This window comes from Ambystoma mexicanum, chromosome 14 (genome assembly GCF_040938575.1).
Source record: "Ambystoma mexicanum isolate Mex_15411 chromosome 14, UKY_AmexF1_1, whole genome shotgun sequence".
Classification (NCBI taxonomy): domain Eukaryota; kingdom Metazoa; phylum Chordata; class Amphibia; order Caudata; family Ambystomatidae; genus Ambystoma; species Ambystoma mexicanum.
Genome location: NC_090940.1, coordinates 1 through 10,016, shown reverse-complemented (window position 1 = coordinate 10,016; position 10,016 = coordinate 1).

The window sequence follows — 10,016 nt, the reverse complement described above, 5'->3', positions numbered from 1 at the left end:
AATGCTGCCTGCTTATTCTGCGGTCTGCTTATTCTATGACATCCAGCAATACTGCCTGCTTATTCTGTGACATGCAGCAATCCTGACTGCTTATTCTGTGTCATCCAGCAATGCTGCCTGCTTTTCCTGCTGTCTGCTTATTCTGTGACATCCAGCAATACTGCCGGCTTATTCTGGGACATCCAGCAATGCTGCCTGCTTATTCTGTGACATCCAGCAATCCTGCCTGCTTATCCTGTGTCATCCAGCAATGCTGCCTGCTTATTCTGCTGTCTGCTTATTCTGTGACATCCAGCAATAATGCCTGCTTATTCTGTGACATCCAGCAATGATGCCTGCTTATTCTGTCATCCAGCAATGATGCCTGCTTATTCTGTGTCATGCCGCAATACTGCATGCTTATTCTGTGTCATCCAGCAATGCTGCCTGCTTATTCTGTGACATCGAGCAATCCTGCCTGCTTATTCTGTATTATCCAGCAATGCTGCCTGTTTATTCTGCTTCCTGCTTATTCTGTGTCATTCAGCAATGTTGCCTGCTTATTCTGTGTCACCCAGCAATACTGCCTGTTTATTCTGTGACATCCAGCAATCCTGCCTCCTTATTCTGTGTCATCCAGCAACGCTGCCTGCTTATTCTGTGTCATCCAGCAATGCTGCCTGCTTATTCTGTGTCATCCAGCAACGCTGCCTGTTTATTCTGTGTCATCCAGCAATACTGCCTGCTTATTCTGTGACATCCAGCAATGCTGCCTGCTTATTCTGTGACATCCAGCAATCCTGCCTGCTTATTCTGTGTCATCCAGCAATTATGCCTGCTTGTTCTGCTGTCTGCTTATTCTGTGACATCCAGCAATACTGCCTGCTTATTCTGTGTCATCCAGCAATGATGCCTGCTTATTCTGTGTCATACAGCAATACTGCCTGCTTATTCTGTGTCATCCAGCAATGCTGCCTGCTTATTCTGCTGCCTGCTTATTCTGTGTCATTCAGCAATGCTGCCTGTATCATTTAGCAATGCCGCTTGCTTATTCTGTGTCATCCAGCAATGCTGGCGGCTTATTCTGTGATATCCAGCAATCCTGCCTGCTTATTCTGTGTCATCCAGCAATGCTTCCTGCTTATTTTGTCTCATCCAGCAATCCTGCCTGCTTATTCTGTGTCATCCAGCAATGCTGCCTGCTTATTCTGCGGTATGCTTATTCTATGACATCCAGCAATACTGCCTGCTTATTCTGTGACATGCAGCAATCCTGACTGCTTATTCTGTGTCATCCAGCAATACTGCCTGCTTATCCTGCTGTCTGCTTATTCTGTGACATCCAGCAATACTGCCTGCTTATTCTGTGACATCCAGCAATGCTGCCTGCTTATTCTGTGACATCCAGCAATCCTGCCTGCTTATCCTGTGTCATCCAGCAATGCTGCCTGCTTATTCTGCTGTCTGCTTATTCTGTGACATCCAGCAATAGTGCCTGTTTATTCTGTGACATCCAGCAATGATGCCTGCTTATTCTGTCATCCAGCAATGATGCCTGCTTATTCTGTGTCATGCCGCAATACTGCCTGCTTATTCTGTGTCATCCAGCAATGCTGCCTGCTTATTCTGTGACATCGAGCAATCCTGCTTGCTTATTCTGTATTATCCAGCAATGCTGCCTGCTTATTCTGCTGCCTGCTTATTCTGTGTCATTCAGCAATGTTGCCTGCTTATTCTGTGTCACCCAGCAATACTGCCTGCTTATTCTGTGTCATCCAGCAATGCTGCCTGCTTATTCTGTGACATCAAGCATTCCTTCCTGCTTATTTTGTATCATCCAACAATGCCGCCTGCTTATTCTGTGTCATCCAGAAATGCTGCCTGCTTATTCTGTGTCATCCAGGACTACTGGCTGCTTAGACTGTGACATCCAGGAATACTGCCTGCTTATTCTGTGTCATCCAGCAATGATGCCTGCTTATTCTGCTCTCTGCTTATTCTGTGTCATCCAGAAATACTGCCTGCTTATTCTGTTTCATCCAGCAATATTGCCTGCTTATTCTGTGTCACCCAGCAATACGGCCTGCTTATTCTGTGACATCCAGCAATTCTGCCTGCTTATTTTGTATCATCCAACAATGCTGCCAGCTTATTCTGTGTCATCCAGCAATATTGCCTGTTTATTCTGTGTCATCCAGCAATGCTGCCTGCTTATTCTGTGACATCCAGCAATACTGCCTGCTTAATCTGTGATATCAAGCAATACTGCCTGCTTATTCTGTGACATCCAGCAATGATGCCTGCTTATTCTGTGTTAACCAGCAATGATGCCTGCTTATTCTGTGTCATGCAGCAATACTGCCTGCTTATTCTGTGTCATCCAGCAATGCTGCCTGCTTATTCTGTGACATCGAGCAATCCTGCCTGCTTATTCTGTGTCATCCAGCAATGCTGCCTGCTTATTCTGCTGCCTGCTTATTGTGTCATTCAGCAATGCTGCCTGTATCATTCAGCAATGCTGCCTGCTTATTCTGTGTCATCCAGCAATGCTGCCTGCTTATTCTGTGATATCCAGCAATCCTGCCTGCTTATTCTGTGTCATCCAGCAATGCTGCCTGCTTATTCTGCGGTCTGCTTATTCTATGACATCCAGCAATACTGCCTGCTTATTCTGTGACATGCAGCAATCCTGACTGCTTATTCTGTGTCATCCAGCAATGCTGCCTGCTTTTCCTGCTGTCTGCTTATTCTCTGACATCCAGCAATACTGCCTGCTTATTCTGTGACATCCAGCAATGCTGCCTGCTTATTCTGTGACATCCAGCAATCCTGCCTGCTTATCCTGTGTCATCCAGCAATGCTGCCTGCTTATTCTGCTGTCTGCTTATTCTGTGACATCCAGCAATAATGCCTGCTTATTCTGTGACATCCAGCAATGATGCCTGCTTATTCTCTCATCCAGCAATGATGCCTGCTTATTCTGTGTCATGCTGCAATACTGCCTGCTTATTCTGTGTCATCCAGCAATGCTGCCTGCTTATTCTGTGACATCGAGCAATCCTGCCTGCTTATTCTGTATTATCCAGCAATGCTGCCTGCTTATTCTGCTGCCTGCTTATTCTGTGTCATTCAGCAATGTTGCCTGCTTATTCTGTGTCACCCAGCAATACTGCCTGCTTATTCTGTGACATCGAGCAATCCTGCCTGCTTATTCTGTATTATCCAGCAATGCTGCCTGCTTATTCTGCTGCCTGCTTATTCTGTGTCATTCAGCAATGTTGCCTGCTTATTCTGTGTCATCCAGCAACGCTGCCTGCCTTTTCTGTGTCATCCAGCAATGCTGCCTGCTTATTCTGTGTCATCCAGCAACGCTGCCTGTTTATTCTGTGTCATCCAGCAATACTGCCTGCCTATTCTGTGACATTCAGCAATGCTGCCTGCTTATTCTGTGACATCCAGCAATCCTGCCTGCTTATTCTGTGTCATCCAGCAATTATGCCTGCTTGTTCTGCTGTCTGCTTATTCTGTGACATCCAGCAATACTGCCTGCTTATTCTGTGTCATCCAGCAATGATGCCTGCCTATTCTGTGTCATGCAGCAATACTGCCTGCTTATTCTGTGTCATCCAGCAATGCTGCCTGCTTATTCTGCTGCCTGCTTATTCTGTGTCATTCAGCAATGCTGCCTGTATCATTCAGCAATGCCGCTTGCTTATTCCGTGTCATCCAGCAATGCTGGCGGCTTATTCTGTGATATCCAGCAATCCTGCCTGCCTATTCTGTGTCATCCAGCAATGCTGCCTGCTTTTCCTGCTGTCTGCTTATTCTCTGACATCCAGCAATACTGCCTGCTTATTCTGTGACATCCAGCAATGCTGCCTGCTTATTCTGTGACATCCAGCAATCCTGCCTGCTTATCCTGTGTCATCCAGCAATGCTGCCTGCTTATTCTGCTGTCTGCTTATTCTGTGACATCCAGCAATAATGCCTGCTTATTCTGTGACATCCAGCAATGATGCCTGCTTATTCTCTCATCCAGCAATGATGCCTGCTTATTCTGTGTCATGCCGCAATACTGCCTGCTTATTCTGTGTCATCCAGCAATGCTGCCTGCTTATTCTGTGACATCGAGCAATCCTGCCTGCTTATTCTGTATTATCCAGCAATGCTGCCTGCTTATTCTGCTGCCTGCTTATTCTGTGTCATTCAGCAATGTTGCCTGCTTATTCTGTGTCACCCAGCAATACTGCCTGCTTATTCTGTGACATCGAGCAATCCTGCCTGCTTATTCTGTATTATCCAGCAATGCTGCCTGCTTATTCTGCTGCCTGCTTATTCTGTGTCATTCAGCAATGTTGCCTGCTTATTCTGTGTCATCCAGCAACGCTGCCTGCCTTTTCTGTGTCATCCAGCAATGCTGCCTGCTTATTCTGTGTCATCCAGCAACGCTGCCTGTTTATTCTGTGTCATCCAGCAATACTGCCTGCCTATTCTGTGACATTCAGCAATGCTGCCTGCTTATTCTGTGACATCCAGCAATCCTGCCTGCTTATTCTGTGTCATCCAGCAATTATGCCTGCTTGTTCTGCTGTCTGCTTATTCTGTGACATCCAGCAATACTGCCTGCTTATTCTGTGTCATCCAGCAATGATGCCTGCCTATTCTGTGTCATGCAGCAATACTGCCTGCTTATTCTGTGTCATCCAGCAATGCTGCCTGCTTATTCTGCTGCCTGCTTATTCTGTGTCATTCAGCAATGCTGCCTGTATCATTCAGCAATGCCGCTTGCTTATTCCGTGTCATCCAGCAATGCTGGCGGCTTATTCTGTGATATCCAGCAATCCTGCCTGCTTATTCTGTGTCATCCAGCAATGTTGCCTGCTTATTCTGCGGTCTGCTTATTCTGTGACATCCAGCAATACTGCCTGCTTATGCTGTGACATCCAGCAATGCTGCCTGCTTATTCTGTGATATCCAGCAATCCTGCCTGCGTATTCTGAGACATCCAGCAATACTGCCTGCTTATGCTGTGACATCCAGCAATGCTGCCTGCTTATTCTGTGACATCCAGCAATCCTGCCTGCTTATTCTGTGACATCCAGCAATGCTGCCTGCTTATTCTGTGACAACCAGCAATCCTGCCTGCTTATTCTGTGTCATCCAGCAATGCTACCTGCTTATTCTGTGTCATCCAGCAATGCTGCCTGCTTATTCTGTGTCATCCAACAATACTGTCTGCTTATTCGGTGACATCCAGCAATGCTGCCAGCCTATTCTGTGACATCCAGAAATCCTGCCTGCTTATTCTGTGTCATCCAGCAATTATGCCTGCTTGTTCTGCTGTCTGCTTATTCTGTGACATCCAACAATACTGCCTGCTTATTCTGTGTCATCCAGCAATGATGCCTGCTTATTCTGTGTCATGCAGCAATACTGCCTGCTTATTCTGTGTCATCCAGCAATGCTGCCTGCTTATTCTGCTGCCTGCTTATTCTGTGTCATCCAGCAATGTTGCCTGCTTATTCTGTGATATCCAGCAATCCTGCCTGCTTATTCTGTGTCATCTAGCAATGCTGCCTGCTTATTCTGCGGTCTGCTTATTCTGTGACATCCAGCAATACTGCCTGCTTATTCTGTGACATCCAGCAAGGCTGCCTGCTTATTCTGTGACATCCCGCAATCCTGCCTGCTTATTTTGTCATCCAGCAATACTGCCTGCATATTCTGTGATATCTAGCAATCCTGCCTGCTCATTCTGTGTCATCCAGCAATGGTGCCTGCTTATTCTGCGGTCTGCTTATTCTGTGACATCCAGCAATACTGCCTGCTTATTCTGTGACATCCAGCAATGCTGCCTGTTTGTTCTGTGACATCCAGCAATCCTGCCTGCTTATTCTGTGTCATCCAGCAATGCTGTCTGCCTATCCTGCTGGCTGCTTATTCTGTGACATCCAGCAATGCTGCCTGCTTATTCTGTGACATCCAGCAATCCTGCCTGCATATCCTGGTCATCCAGCAATGCTGCCTGCTTATTCTGATGTCTGCTTATTCTGTGACATCCAGCAATACTGCCTGCTTATTCTGTGACAAACAGCAATGGATGCCTGCTTATTCTGGGTCATCCAGCAATGATGCCTGCTTATTCTGTGTCATGCAGCAATACTGCCTGCTTATTCTGTGTCATCCAGAAATGCTGCCTGCTTATTCTGTGACATCGAGCAATCCTGCCTGCTTATTCTGTATTATCCAGCAATGCTGCCTGCTTATTCTGCTGCCTGCTTATTCTGTGCCATCCAGCAATACTACCTGCTTATTCTGTGACATCCAGCAATCCTGCCTGCTTATTCTGTGTCATCCAACAATGCTGCCTGCTTATCCTGCTGTCTGCTTATTCTGTGACATCCAGGGTTAGGGTTAGGGTTAGGGTCAGGGTCAGGGTCAGGGTCAGGGTCAGGGTCAGGGTCAGGGTCAGGGTCTGGGTCTGGGTCTGGGTCTGGGTCTGGGTCAGGGTCAGGGTCAGGGTCAGGGTCAGGGTCAGGGTCAGGGTCAGGGTCAGGGTCAGGGTCAGGGTCAGGGTCAGGGTCAGGGTCAGGGTCAGGGTTTAGGGGTTAGGGTTAGGGTTAGGGTTAGGGTCAGGGTCAGGGTCAGGGTCAGGGTCAGGGTCAGGGTCAGGGTCAGGGTCAGGGTCAGGGTCAGGGTCAGGGTCAGGGTCAGGGTCAGGGTCAGGGTCAGGGTCAGGGTCAGGGTCAGGGTCAGGGTCAGGGTCAGGGTCAGGGTCAGGGTCAGGGTCAGGGTCAGGGTCAGGGTCAGGGTCAGGGTCAGGGTCAGGGTCAGGGTCAGGGTCAGGGTCAGGGTCAGGGTCAGGGTCAGGGTCAGGGGTCAGGGTCAGGGTTAGGGTTAGGGTTAGGGTTAGGGTTAGGGTTAGGGTTAGGGTTAGGGTTAGGGTTAGGGTTAGGGTTAGGGTTAGGGTTAGGGTTAGGGTTAGGGTTAGGGTTAGGGTTAGGGTTAGGGTTAGGGTTAGGGTTAGGGTTAGGGTTAGGGTTAGGGTTAGGGTTAGGGTTAGGGTTAGGGTTAGGGTTAGGGTTAGGGTTAGGGTTAGGGTTAGGGTTAGGGTTAGGGTTAGGGTTAGGGTTAGGGTTAGGGTTAGGGTTAGGGTTAGGGTTAGGGTTAGGGTTAGGGTTAGGGTTAGGGTTAGGGTTAGGGTTAGGGTTAGGGTTAGGGTTAGGGTTAGGGTTAGGGTTAGGGTTAGGGTTAGGGTTAGGGTTAGGGTTAGGGTTAGGGTTAGGGTTAGGGTTAGGGTTAGGGTTAGGGTTAGGGTTAGGGTTAGGGTTAGGGTTAGGGTTAGGGTTAGGGTTAGGGTTAGGGTTAGGGTTAGGGTTAGGGTTAGGGTTAGGGTTAGGGTTAGGGTTAGGGTTAGGGTTAGGGTTAGGGTTAGGGTTAGGGTTAGGGTTAGGGTTAGGGTTAGGGTTAGGGTTAGGGTTAGGGTTAGGGTTAGGGTTAGGGTTAGGGTTAGGGTTAGGGTTAGGGTTAGGGTTAGGGTTAGGGTTAGGGTTAGGGTTAGGGTTAGGGTTAGGGTTAGGGTTAGGGTTAGGGTTAGGGTTAGGGTTAGGGTTAGGGTTAGGGTTAGGGTTAGGGTTAGGGTTAGGGTTAGGGTTAGGGTTAGGGTTAGGGTTAGGGTTAGGGTTAGGGTTAGGGTTAGGGTTAGGGTTAGGGTTAGGGTTAGGGTTAGGGTTAGGGTTAGGGTTAGGGTTAGGGTTAGGGTTAGGGTTAGGGTTAGGGTTAGGGTTAGGGTTAGGGTTAGGGTTAGGGTTAGGGTTAGGGTTAGGGTTAGGGTTAGGGTTAGGGTTAGGGTTAGGGTTAGGGTTAGGGTTAGGGTTAGGGTTAGGGTTAGGGTTAGGGTTAGGGTTAGGGTTAGGGTTAGGGTTAGGGTTAGGGTTAGGGTTAGGGTTAGGGTTAGGGTTAGGGTTAGGGTTAGGGTTAGGGTTAGGGTTAGGGTTAGGGTTAGGGTTAGGGTTAGGGTTAGGGTTAGGGTTAGGGTTAGGGTTAGGGTTAGGGTTAGGGTTAGGGTTAGGGTTAGGGTTCGGGTTAGGGTTAGGGTTAGGGTTAGGGTTAGGGTTAGGGTTAGGGTTAGGGTTAGGGTTAGGGTTAGGGTTAGGGTTAGGGTTAGGGTTAGGGTTAGGGTTAGGGTTAGGGTTAGGGTTAGGGTTAGGGTTAGGGTTAGGGTTAGGGTTAGGGTTAGGGTTAGGGTTAGGGTTAGGGTTAGGGTTAGGGTTAGGGTTAGGGTTAGGGTTAGGGTTAGGGTTAGGGTTAGGGTTAGGGTTAGGGTTAGGGTTAGGGTTAGGGTTAGGGTTAGGGTTAGGGTTAGGGTTAGGGTTAGGGTTAGGGTTAGGGTTAGGGTTAGGGTTAGGGTTAGGGTTAGGGTTAGGGTTAGGGTTAGGGTTAGGGTTAGGGTTAGGGTTAGGGTTAGGGTTAGGGTTAGGGTTAGGGTTAGGGTTAGGGTTAGGGTTAGGGTTAGGGTTAGGGTTAGGGTTAGGGTTAGGGTTAGGGTTAGGGTTAGGGTTAGGGTTAGGGTTAGGGTTAGGGTTAGGGTTAGGGTTAGGGTTAGGGTTAGGGTTAGGGTTAGGGTTAGGGTTAGGGTTAGGGTTAGGGTTAGGGTTAGGGTTAGGGTTAGGGTTAGGGTTAGGGTTAGGGTTAGGGTTAGGGTTAGGGTTAGGGTTAGGGTTAGGGTTAGGGTTAGGGTTAGGGTTAGGGTTAGGGTTAGGGTTAGGGTTAGGGTTAGGGTTAGGGTTAGGGTTAGGGTTAGGGTTAGGGTTAGGGTTAGGGTTAGGGTTAGGGTTAGGGTTAGGGTTAGGGTTAGGGTTAGGGTTAGGGTTAGGGTTAGGGTTAGGGTTAGGGTTAGGGTTAGGGTTAGGGTTAGGGTTAGGGTTAGGGTTAGGGTTAGGGTTAGGGTTAGGGTTAGGGTTAGGGTTAGGGTTAGGGTTAGGGTTAGGGTTAGGGTTAGGGTTAGGGTTAGGGTTAGGGTTAGGGTTAGGGTTAGGGTTAGGGTTAGGGTTAGGGTTAGGGTTAGGGTTAGGGTTAGGGTTAGGGTTAGGGTTAGGGTTAGGGTTAGGGTTAGGGTTAGGGTTAGGGTTAGGGTTAGGGTTAGGGTTAGGGTTAGGGTTAGGGTTAGGGTTAGGGTTAGGGTTAGGGTTAGGGTTAGGGTTAGGGTTAGGGTTAGGGTTAGGGTTAGGGTTAGGGTTAGGGTTAGGGTTAGGGTTAGGGTTAGGGTTAGGGTTAGGGTTAGGGTTAGGGTTAGGGTTAGGGTTAGGGTTAGGGTTAGGGTTAGGGTTAGGGTTAGGGTTAGGGTTAGGGTTAGGGTTAGGGTTAGGGTTAGGGTTAGGGTTAGGGTTAGGGTTAGGGTTAGGGTTAGGGTTAGGGTTAGGGTTAGGGTTAGGGTTAGGGTTAGGGTTAGGGTTAGGGTTAGGGTTAGGGTTAGGGTTAGGGTTAGGGTTAGGGTTAGGGTTAGGGTTAGGGTTAGGGTTAGGGTTAGGGTTAGGGTTAGGGTTAGGGTTAGGGTTAGGGTTAGGGTTAGGGTTAGGGTTAGGGTTAGGGTTAGGGTTAGGGTTAGGGTTAGGGTTAGGGTTAGGGTTAGGGTTAGGGTTAGGGTTAGGGTTAGGGTTAGGGTTAGGGTTAGGGTTAGGGTTAGGGTTAGGGTTAGGGTTAGGGTTAGGGTTAGGGTTAGGGTTAGGGTTAGGGTTAGGGTTAGGGTTAGGGTTAGGGTTAGGGTTAGGGTTAGGGTTAGGGTTAGGGTTAGGGTTAGGGTTAGGGTTAGGGTTAGGGTTAGGGTTAGGGTTAGGGTTAGGGTTAGGGTTAGGGTTAGGGTTAGGGTTAGGGTTAGGGTTAGGGTTAGGGTTAGGGTTAGGGTTAGGGTTAGGGTTAGGGTTAGGGTTAGGGTTAGGGTTAGGGTTAGGGTTAGGGTTAGGGTTAGGGTTAGGGTTAGGGTTAGGGTTAGGGTTAGGGTTAGGGTTAGGGTTAGGGTTAGGGTTAGGGTTAGGGTT